Raw genomic sequence first — 12,215 nt, forward strand, 5'->3', positions numbered from 1 at the left:
ATGGCTGAATGGATTTTTATGAAACTGGCATCAGTCGAAAGATATTTTTTCAGAGAAGCGACGAATATATATGAAAATTAGTTTTCCCTAAAGAAAAGTCATGAAAATGAGGAATTAATATTCAATAAAAGAATAAGAAGCAGAAACACAGCAAGTTGTTGATTTTTTAAGTATTCGTTATGGTTGTGGAAGCAAAGTCATAGGTGAATGCAAAGGTCATAGTATTTGTGGTGAAATCAAGGGAAACAAATGGTGCAAGATAAATATTGGGTTGCCCAAAAAGTAATTACGGATTTTTAAAAAGAAAGTAAATGCATTTTTAATAGAACTTAGAATGAACTTTAATCAAATATACTTTTTTTACACTTTTTATCTAAAGCAAGCTAAAAGTAACAGCTGATAACTGACAGAAGAAAGAATGCAATTACAGAGTCACAAGCTGTGAAAAAATTTGTCAACGCCGACTATATGAAAAATCCGCAATTATTTTTTGGGCAACCCAATAGTATAATTATTTCGATGAGGGTGTTGTGGGGATGGGCCTTACAATATCTTATCATGTTCCCTACATGCCCTACACACGCTATCACTTGCCGTACCTATTCTGCAGAAGTGAGCTCGTAGTCCTATGTGTCCCGTTATGATACCAAGAGCTTTACCCTTCTTACGTTCTTTCTGTAATAACCTCGTCCTCTCACGATCCGGAGCGCCCCATAGGATTTTTCCGTCCTACCGACAATTTTGCTGTTCCACAGTGTTACATGCACGTTTGTCGCCCAGTCCTCTAGCCCTTACTGGCAAATTGTCTGCCCTTATATTTCCCCTTACTCACACTCGACGTCCTCGCATTAGCACCACACCACCACAAACATTCCGTGATCGTCCGAATCTCTGTCTGTAGGACCATTTTATGGTCAGGTAGTCTGAAACAGATGCCAGTCTTTGGGTTCCAAATGAAGACCCCCGGGCCCACTCTGTCCTCTTGCCTTGCTCCATCCCTGTAATATGACCTTCCAGATGCCAATGATAGGGTTCCGTCCTAGAGTGTGCCGCTGGTAGCAGTGCCTCGCACTCGACCTAAAGTGTCGTCTCAGGTATCCGATCGGAAACCTCTTCCTTTCCTTCCAGGTTTCCTATTCCTATTCAATAAAACCGCAATGATATGATCAATCCATTCTCCCATCGCCTAAAGTCTCATAGCAACGTATGGGTCGGATATCTACAGTAGTCTCCAGAATTAATATTCAGTTAGAGAAGAAGAAGCAGATACACAGCAAATTGTTGTTGTTTTTTTCTTAAGCATATGATATTTGTGTGAATGCAAACCCATATTAGGAGTTATAGGTGAGAGAATGCGAGAGGTATGTGCGAGACAAAGAGTATGCTAAAATAGGTCATTTTTGGGATGTGCTGGTGTGATGCGTGTGGCTCTATTTGGTGTTCTTTGGCATGGAGGTCAGTCAGTAGCTTGAGCTGCGGCTACGGACGATGACGTTTGTGGTTTAATATGTTAGTAACGGTAAAATACAACTTTGGCAACACACTTACTTAAAAGTTGAAGTAAGTGCGTTGCCAAAGTTGTATTTAACCGTTACTAGAGGCTCAAGAGAAGAAATCGGAGGACTACTCTTTATGGGCGCTACATCCAAATCTGGACAGGTACGGCCTTTTTGCATTGCCCATTGACATACTTCAATGAGGAGCATATATTTGTGCATAAGCAAACGGGTATCTTTATTCGTTTGAACCTATCGTGATTTCCACAGACGGATGGATTTGACAAGATCGACTTATAATGTTATATTGGAGATACATGGGAGATACATCAGGTTATAGACCGATACATGGGAGATACATCAGGTTATAGACCGATTTCAACAGTACTTAGCTCGGTTATTGGACATCGTGACAGAAAACTACATGCAAAATGTCAGCCCGATCGGATAGCCTAATATGTCAAATCGGGAGATCGGTTTATATTAGAGCTATACCCAAATCTGAACCAATATGGTCCATTTGCAATCGTCCACTGTTGAAATGAGTTCTCTGATAGAGACCAGTTCCTTTTTAGATATAACTTTGAATATAGTAGTGGAGTTATAATTAAATAGGATATTTATATAATAATATAATGGTGGTGGGCATCCAAAGTTCGGCACGGCCGAACTTAACACGGTTTTTTGTTGACACCTCCTATTTAAATTTGGGAAAATGTACCCGAAAATTTTGTTTTTGTAATAAAACAAATACCCTTAAACCACAACATGGTGAAATTGGACCCCAAAGTAAAATGAAATTGTGCCCCAATATTATCTACCTCCCAATTTAATCGGAAAAATTTCGATTCACTTGACGAAAACCAAAATTGGATCCAATAGCTGCATGAAAATGGTTCCAAAACGACGAAAATATGCCCAGAAGTTTTTTTTTGTTGTTCTTCATATACCTGTTTGAGGCATATTTTCATTTTGGATTTGGCGTGTAATTTCCTGGGGCCAAACTTCATCCTCCCCTTCAGCGATCCTACATAGATAGGAAAAATATGTTGCAAAATCTTGCGCCAACGTGTCGTTATCATACCCGGGCGTTGTTGGAAATATTGTCAACAAGCGTGAATAATCATTGCGAACAAACGTTTTGGATTCATGCAATGACCGTTGTGGACATCATTCCTTCGAAATGTGTATGTATACCAACCTTAAATTTAAATGACTTTTAAAACCTTTTATGTGTATAGCCGGCTGTGATGCAATGTGGTAAGGCCTTTGTAAACACACAATGATGAAACACAGGTTCGATACTCATCGGCACACAAAATCTATATGTAATCTTTAAATAAACTGTGCACTAGAGGTTGTCAGATTGTGAACGTCTGTGGACGTGTTCTTCAACATTACTGTTGTTGGTTAATAAATATTTGTTGTTGAACTTATAACATATGTGTGTTGATTCACTTTTATGGACGAATGTGTATGATGGGTGTATACGCCGGAACGAGCTTGCTCACATATGGAGTTTAACAATGATCACCACCTTTACATACCGATGTTTTTACAACAACAACAATCAACCATGACATTATATGGCTCAAATGAAAGGGTTTTGGGAGTAGAGCATGAATCTGATATCTGTTTTCGTACAAAAAAAAATCCATATGAAAATTCCGTTCAAATTAGCTTTCCAAAAAAATGTTGCCCCGATTCTTTTTTAAAAGAGATTTTGTCGATTTAATTTTTATCTAAAATTTTGTCAAAATAAAATTTTCATAGAATATTAATTGCCAAAGCATATCTTTCTCATATTCCACTTTGTCAAAAGAAACGCCGGCATACTTTTTCTGTTATTTGTTACATTAATTCCTCAAAGCATCTCCAAGGGGCTATTTGGTATTCCCTTTTGCCACAACTACCTAAAAATTGCTTTGCTAATGAAAATCAGATTAAGGTCTGTGTCCATAATCGTATCTTTTTCTAATTCATATTTTTATGCGCTTAGTTTTTCCATACATTAACTAATTGTGTAATTCAATGTTGAAAAAAAAAAAAATTCACCAAAAACGATAAATAATAAAGTGGGTTGACCAAGAGCAACAAATTACATTAACAAATTGTTTGAGCTGTTGGGTAAATGTTGCCTTCGGTTTTTGCCTCACTTGAATTTTTTTTGCGTTTTCTTTTTGGCTTTTTGTGGCAATTAAAAAGCCTTAACCGAAACGGATGACAGGGGAAGGAAATGAAAGGAACGGTTTCCGGGGCACTTGCCAAAATTAACGAAATAATAATAACCGAGGGGGCAACTGTTGCAACGCAACGCTGACCAAGGCAACGATCAAAAACGAAACGTGGTCAGAAAGTTTAAACTAATTTCGTTAAAAGCTTTTAATGAAAATTTCCACCAACACAACGGAAATCCAGAGACTGGACATCCAAGGCGGGAGGTTGAGTAGACAGACAGAAAAAAAAAAAACGCAAATACACTTGCCAAAAACATGGGACACAATCAAAAATAGACTCCTTGATAACAGGCTGTGTGTTTTAGAGAGAATTTCATTTTGGGTCACGAGAAGGACTGCAACTCAGACCAAAGCAAAATAGAAGACCAACAAACAAACATTACCAAGCCTCATGAACAGCTGTTGAAATCAACGTTTAACAGAGGCAAACTAAGGGAAAAGCCCGTGGTATTCTATTAGGTCGTAACTAAAAAGACCTAACTAAAAACTAAACTAACTAAAAGACCTAATGCCATACTTTATTATAAAAAAAAATGAATTTTGTGGTGAAAACTATTTTTTACAAAAATTTGTCTTAAAGTACATTTTTGGCATAATCTTTTTATATATTAAAGCCAAGTTGGTCCGATTTAGTTATTTGTAAGTCCCATATAAGCTTAATCGTATCGGAACAGATTTTCTTAAAATCGCTTTTCGCAAATATTATTCTTCATTTCTCACCGTCCGTCTGTCCGTTCATCTCTTGCGACACCCATCAAAAATTGAGATTGCAAATTTGCCATGAACATTCCACTAAGGAACAGGAGCAAACTTCTCACAAATCAATGAGTGCTCTCTGATTCCAGTTTAAGCTCAATACTAAGGGACCACTTTTTTGTGCTACACCTCTTTGGGGAGAAGTTTTTACATGGCTGCCATACCAAATGGTACAGTACCTCACTAATGGCGCCAGCATTAGGAGGGGAAAGCCACCGCTGATAATTTTTTTCTGATGTTCTCGCCTGGATTCGAACCCGAGCTTTCATCGTCATAGGCGGGCGTGCGCTACGGCGGCACACTCTAAAAGTGAGATGAAATTAGGCACAGATCCTACGTGAAGGTAAATTTTTCAACGGGCCAAATCGGACCATATTTAGATAAAGCTGCCATATAAACCGATCTAACTATGCTGAGTCTAAAGCCCATAAAACCTGCTTTTTTCACCCGTTTAATATAGAGATGGCAAAATATCAATGGCACTATCGGTAATATCGATATAAAATTTTTTGACTGAATATCGATTGTTATTTTTCCGATGGATACTATCGCAAAAGTTACATTTTTGGTAAAATTAAATAAAAATAAGAAGTCCGATACTGAAAGCATCATTTAAGATACATTGCGCCTATAGAGGGCGCAATTTTCATCCGATTTTGCTAACACTTTGTACAACGATTTCTCTCATGACTTCCAACTGACTTTATTAACCTTGGTTTTATTTGGTCTTTGGATTGATATTGTTTCTATATAAACCGATAAACCGATATAATCAAGTCATTCCGTTTGCAACACCTCGAAATATTGAGGTATATATATTTATCGCCTCGATGTTCTGAGTCGAACTAACCATGTCCGTCCGACTGTAGAAATCACGATAGCGGTCGAGTGCGTAAATCTAGCCATTTGAATTTTTTCACAGATACTTAATATTGATGTAGGTCGTTGCGGATTGCAAATGGGCAATATCGGTTCAGATTTGGATATAGCTTCCTTATAAACCGATCTCCCGATTTGACTTCTTGAGCCCCTGAAATTCTCAATTTTCATCCGATTTGGCTGAAATTTTGCACATTCTGTTATGACTTTTAACAAATGTGCGAAGTACGGTCCTAATCGGTCTTTAACCTGATATAGCTCCCATATAAACCGATCCCCCGGTTTGACTTCTTGAGCTCTTGGAAGTCTTAATTTTTGTCCAATTTGGCTGAAATTTTGCACATAGTGTTCTGTTATGACTTCAAACAACTGTGCCGAGTACGGTCCGAATCGGTCTATAACCTGACATAGCTCCCATATAAACCGATCTCCCGATTTGACTTCTTGAGCCCCAAGAAGCCTAAATTTTCATCCGATTTGGCTGAAATTTTGCATGCGGTGTTCTGTTATGACTTCCAACAACTGTGCAAAGTACGGTTCAAATAGGTGAAGAACCTGTTATAGCTCCCATATAAACCGATCGCCCAATTTGACTTCTTGAGCGCTGCAAGCCGCGATTTTTATCCGATTCGGCTGAAATTTTATGTTATGCGTCTCAACAAATGTGCCAAATGTCCCATATTTTAGCAAAATCTATGTTGGTTCTATGCGGGTTCCCAATATTCGGCCCGGCCGAACTTTGCACGCTTTTATTTGTTACTTCTCATTTTCGTTTGAAATAAAGGTGATTTAAAATTAACGATAGTATCGATATTTGTTATTAAAACTATCGAAAATATCGATAGTTACGATTATCGATAGTTTGCCAGCTGTAGTTTATTACCCGATTTCAAATTGAAACAGTTGTATTAAGTTGTATGAAGATCCCCGACATCCGACCCAAATAGGGTTCAAGTAGGACTATATTTAGATATAGCTGCGATATAGACCGATCTGTTGACATAGGATCTGAAGACCATAAAAGACACATTTATTATCCAATTTCGCTGTAATTTTAGTCAATGAGTTATATTTAGACTCCCAACACCCGACCCAAATATGGTCTAGATCAGACTTTATTTATATATAGGCGCCGTTTAGACCGATTTACCGATTATAGGGGTTACAACCCAAAAAAGGCGCATTTATAATAGGAGTTAGTTGTTTTACCCGAATATGCTCCAAATATGACTTTTTTCGACCCGAATATGACTTTTTTCGACCCGAATATGACTATTTTTGAATATAGCTTAATTTAGGGTCTAAATCCCATATAAATCCCTGATTTATTGGCTAATTTCGCTGAAATTGGGACTTGTAAAAGAGGTCTCGGGACCTAAATCAAATATGAACTAGAACATATTTGGAAACGACAAATTATATAGTAGTACGTCAAATGATATGTTATCCATGGTGGTGGATATCCAAAGCTCGGAACGTTCCTCTTAACATTTTCACAAAGGCCAGATCAAGAAGATAGGTTCATTGATTTGAGCGAAATTTTGTTTGCAATCTGATGGCAATCTAAAAAAACATTTTTTTATAATTTTGGGGTCAAACAACTTAGGCAAACTTCCTATCCTAACGCCCAACCAAAGGGACCATCCCCCTTACCTCCTTCAAATATGCCAGATCTCAGAGATGGGTGCACTGATTTAAGCGAAACTGGTAGGGGGACGCCCCATCCCAAAACCAAACCAAACGGACATGTTTACCTATTGGGACAATATGGGTATCAAATGAAAGGTATTTAAAAGCAGAGTAGAACTTGGTATACAAATTTCACCCTAAGTGTTTGGGGAATCCCCCACCCCAAAAAAAACCACCAACAGGGATTTTTCACCACTTCGGGCAACATGGATATTAAATGAAAGGTATTTAAAAGAAGAGTACAAAGAATTAATTCCTTGGTGCGTTATTTCTCCCAAAAACACACCTAGCAGGGCATATTTACCAATTGGGACAATGCGAATATCAAATGAAAGATATTTAAAAGTAGAGTAAGAATCTGATATAGAAATATATTCCTTGGTGTCTGAGGCACCTCCCCATCCGCCAAAACCCTTCAACAGGACATATTTACCGATTGGGATAATATGGGTATCAAATGCAAGATATAGGCTTTATAATTTGTTGATATCGGAAGGGAGCGGACCCTCCCCCGTTACCACAAAAACACCACCTAAAATCAAAAGTAAGCCAATCGGAACAATATGGGTATGAAATGAAAGTTATTGATGAGTAGAATACAAATATGGTATTAAAAATTGGGTCCAAGTTCCCAGGAAGTCGCCCTATCCCAAAACATCTAAAAGCAGACAAATTGAACGTCCCTATCAATATGGGGCTAAAATGAAAGGTATTCGGGAGTAGATTACGAATCTGTCATAAAAAATCAGATTGAACTGTAGGGGGTCACCGCACGCCCCAAAAATGACCCAAATAGGTATAGGACCCATTATAACTATATGAGACCCGGTTTGTTTGTTTGTTCCGTATAAGCAAAAACGGAGACTCCCCCTGCCAAAGACACTCCACCCAAATCAAAAGTGAACTGATAGGCACAATATGGGTATAAAATTAAAGGTATTAGAGACTGAAAACGCACTTCGCATTAAATTTTGGGTCTGAGTACCCGGCAGGCCCCCCAACCTCAAAACTCCTCTATACAGCTTTATTCGAAGTTCCTATTAACATGGGACTCAATTGAAAGGAATTCGGCAGTAGATTACAAATATGGCATAGAAAATTAGGTCCAAGTAATGGGAGGTCGCCCCACCCCCAAATACCCTTAAATTTGCATATCAACCAACCATGGCTATACGGGATTCAAATAAAATATATTTGGAAGTAGATTATGAATATGATATTTAAATTTGCGTTCAAGTCTAGGTGGTGGTGGAGGAGAATAAAAATACTTCAAATAGATTAGTGGACCCATTATGGCAATATGGAACTCAAATGAAAGATATTTGAGAGTAGAAAACGATTTAGAAAAGGAAATTTTGGAGCCAAGTGTCTGGAGGTACGCCCTAAATCATCCCCTAAACTGAACGTAATTTTCGACTATAGCAATATGGAGCTCAAGGGTATTTGAGAGTACAGAACGAATTTGATATCTATTTTCAGGGTAAATTACCATTGTCCGCCCCAGCCTCAAAAACACCTTCCAAACAGTTCACACTAACCGACCATGGGGTTCTAATTAAAGGAATTTGGGAGTGGAGCACGAATTTGATATCCATTTTTGAGGCGAAATGTCCCCCTAAAAAGCCATTCTCATTACCCTAATTTTCAAAAACAGTAGATCTCAGAGATTTGTAATGCAGTTTCTATGGTTCGGGTCGGGTGCCGCGGGGCCGTCCAAAACCCGCCAAACGGTGTAGATGTTGAGCAATCAGAAGCTCTTGATGTACTGGGCATGTCATGACAAAGTGAAGTGATGGGCTAAACATGTATTCTAAGTGTCGAAAGAAGCATTCAAGTGCTTAGGCTTCCTTAAACGGTGTGAACGGTTACTACACTCATTCTGATCTTCTTAACATCTCTGCTACTTTCATAAGGCCGAAAATGTAGTACAACTCACATGTATGGGCTGGAGCTTCAAAATCATCCCTGGAGCTACTGGGCCGTGTACAGAGGAGAGCGATGGCGTTGATTGGGGACAGTGGGTTATCCAACTCTATTGCCTCCCTTCATCATCGTCGCAATGTAGGTTGTTTGGCGCTGATCTATCGGCACTTTCATGGTGTGTGTTCGTCTGATATTCGTCTTCTTATTCCTGATGTAAGGATGTATGTCAGGGATACTAAACATTCCAGGAACTCACACCCGCGCGAAATAGGAATTCTCTCTACAAACTACAATAGAGAGAATTCTTATTTCGCCCAAACCGTTCGTATGTGGAATCGACTTCCGACTAATGTTTTTCCCACCCACTTTGACATGCAAAGTTTTAAGACAAATGGATAGAGTAAACATTTGCCCAGGAACCGAGCAGTGGCGAACTTCTCACACATCAATGAGTGCTTTCCGATTAACCGATTATCAGTGACTTTATTAACGATAATGGATCTTTTTAATAGCCGAGTCCGAACGGCGTGCCGCAGAGCGACACCTCTTTGGAAAGAATTTTTTACTCCCAAATGTCGCTACCATTAACCGCTTCCACCGCTTTAAATTTTGCCCGATGTTTTCGCCAGGATTTGAACGCTGACATTCAGCGTCATAGGCGGACCTAGGCTACAGTAGCACCAATTCGATATCCCCATTCAGGACGAAGTGTCCCCACCCTAGAAAGATATTAGAGAGTTAAATAAGGCGAAGCGGGCCTGTCCAGCTAGCTATACCCTCCACCATAGGATGGGGGTATACTAATTTCGTCATTCTGTTGGTAATATCTCGAAATATGTGTCTAAGTATATATATTTTTGATCGTCTTGACATTTTAAGTCAAATTGGTTCAAATCGGTCCATAACTTGATATAGCTGCTATATAAACCGATATTGGGTCTTGACTTCTTGAGCTTTTAGAAGGCGCAATTCCTATCCTATTTGGCTGTAATTTTGCACGTGGTGTTTTGGTATAACTTCCACCATTTATGCGAAGTATGGTCTAAATCGGTCCATACCCTGATATAGCTGCCGTATAAACCGATCTTGGGTCTTGACTTCTTGAGCCTCTAGAGGGCGCAATTCTTATTCAATTTGACTGAAATTTTGCACATAGTGTTTTGATATCACTTTTAACAACTGTGCGAATTATGGTTCAAATCGGTCCATAACCTGGTATAGCTACCAAATAAACCGATCTTGGGTCTTGACTTTTTGAGCCTCTAGAGGGCGCAATTCTCTTCCGATTTGGCACAGATTTTGTACATTGGCTTCTCCCATGGCCTTCAACATACGTGTGCAATATGGTCTGAATTGATCTATAGCTTGACAAAGCTCTCATATAAACCGATCTCCCGATTTTGCTTCTTGAGCCCCGAATCGGACTATAACTTGATATGGCTCCACCTCCTCCTCCTTCCATATTCATTATTCTTTGTTTGCCTAAAAAGAGATACTGCGCAAAGAACTCGACAGATGCGATCCATGGTGATTCGGCCCGGCCGAACTTAGCACGGTCTTACTTGTTTTCTATTAAAAATAATAATTGGAAAAAATTTTCTACAGAAATAAAATTTCGACAAGATTTTCTATAGTATGAAGTTTCGAAATTTCGTTTCGTTCAACTATTCCTTTTTCTATGGCAACACTCATCTCGTTGGCAGTGTCATCACATTAGCGTTACTTTAGCGCTTAAAGTGCTTCAGCTGTTCCACTGTGAGGTTTCTGACGATAGTGTGGATTGAGAGGTCAGCATAAATGGCACAAAAAAAAAAAAAAACGTTAAAAATTTACCACCACCCAAAAGTCAAGCCAAACTCAAAGCCAAAGGTACTTTTGGAATCAAAGTCAACACCATGGCCTGCTAACCATGACTAAGAGGCAGCCGCCACTGTCGCTTGCCAGCGTGGTAACCAACAATAGTAGCATCCTTAAAAACAGAACACCAAAAAGAGCCAAAACACTTAACATTTACACTTCGGCGACCAAGTGAGTGAGTGAAAATTAAACGTGAACGCGCATTATGGACTTTGATGGCAAAATATTTAAAAAAAAAAAAAAACCAAAAAGCCATTCTCCCTTCAAATGAATAGCAAATGTTGGCCGGCATGTGATCCTGGGTGCTCGCAGCCAACACCAATCTCCTTATGGGCTAAGTGCAAAGTAATAACTAAGGTTATCCTCACATATTTGAGGGCGGCCACAACAGAAAATTTTTTATTTTTCCTCGTTTTGCTTAAAAACCTGAAGAAATATTGCGAATTACAAAAGCATTTGTGTTGCTCCACAGTTTGCGCCGAGAAAACATTTTTCAAATTAAATTTTCCAATGAAGAAAAAAATAAGTTCCTCGTTTAAAAATATGCTGTGTTTAAGGGATTCTCAATGGCAGTGAAGAAATTTGAATTTTCTTAACGTTAATGTAATGGGATTATAACATTAAAAGAAGATAAAAACTTAGCCAAGATGACTACCCCAAAAAGCCGTCATTGTGGTTTGGGTAAGACGATTTAAGACTTACTAACACCATTTTTTGTTGGTGGGAATCAAATTATAATGTGAGGACTGCGCAACAAAAACTTCTTTGGAGAGAAATGAAAGAAAACCAGGATAAAAGTGCAAAAGTCGGGCGGTGCCGACTGTATTATACCCTACACCTACCCTATAAGTAAAATGTGGAGCTATATTCAATTCTGAACCAATTTTGATGGACCTCGTCAAGCAAATATGTTCAAACTTTAATAACTACGGTCGACAAAAGACAACATTATTGGAAATTACCCAAAATCTGACAATCATATTATGGCGTTGTGCAAAATTTTGCCAAGATTGGCCAATAAATGGCAGCTATATTCAAATCTGGACCGATCTGAGCCAAGTCGAAAAAGAATGTCGAAGGGCCTAACACTAAATTTCAGCGACATCGGGCAATAAATGCGCCTTTTATGGGCCCAAAACCTTATATTCAGAGATCGGTCTATATGGCAGCTATATCCAAATCTAGACCGATCTGGGCCAAATTGCATAAAAATTTCAAGGGGCCAAACGCAACTCACTGTCCCAAATTTTGGCAAAATCGGGCAATAAATGCGCCTTTTATGGGCGCAAGACCTTAAATCGAGAGATCGGTCTATATGGCAGCTATATTCAAATCTGAACCGATCTGAGCCAAGTTGAAGAAGAATGTCGAAGGGCCT

At 38.8% G+C, this 12,215-nt stretch overlaps 1 protein-coding gene across 4 annotated transcripts in view; it reads left to right on the forward strand.

The window, feature by feature from the left end:
* Positions 1 to 12,215, forward strand: part of LOC106080795 (uncharacterized) — an 857,102-nt gene that overhangs the window by 401,542 nt on the left and 443,345 nt on the right. The gene's annotated exons all lie outside the window — the stretch shown is intronic.

Source organism: Stomoxys calcitrans, chromosome 2 (genome assembly GCF_963082655.1).
Source record: "Stomoxys calcitrans chromosome 2, idStoCalc2.1, whole genome shotgun sequence".
Lineage (NCBI taxonomy): Eukaryota > Metazoa > Arthropoda > Insecta > Diptera > Muscidae > Stomoxys > Stomoxys calcitrans.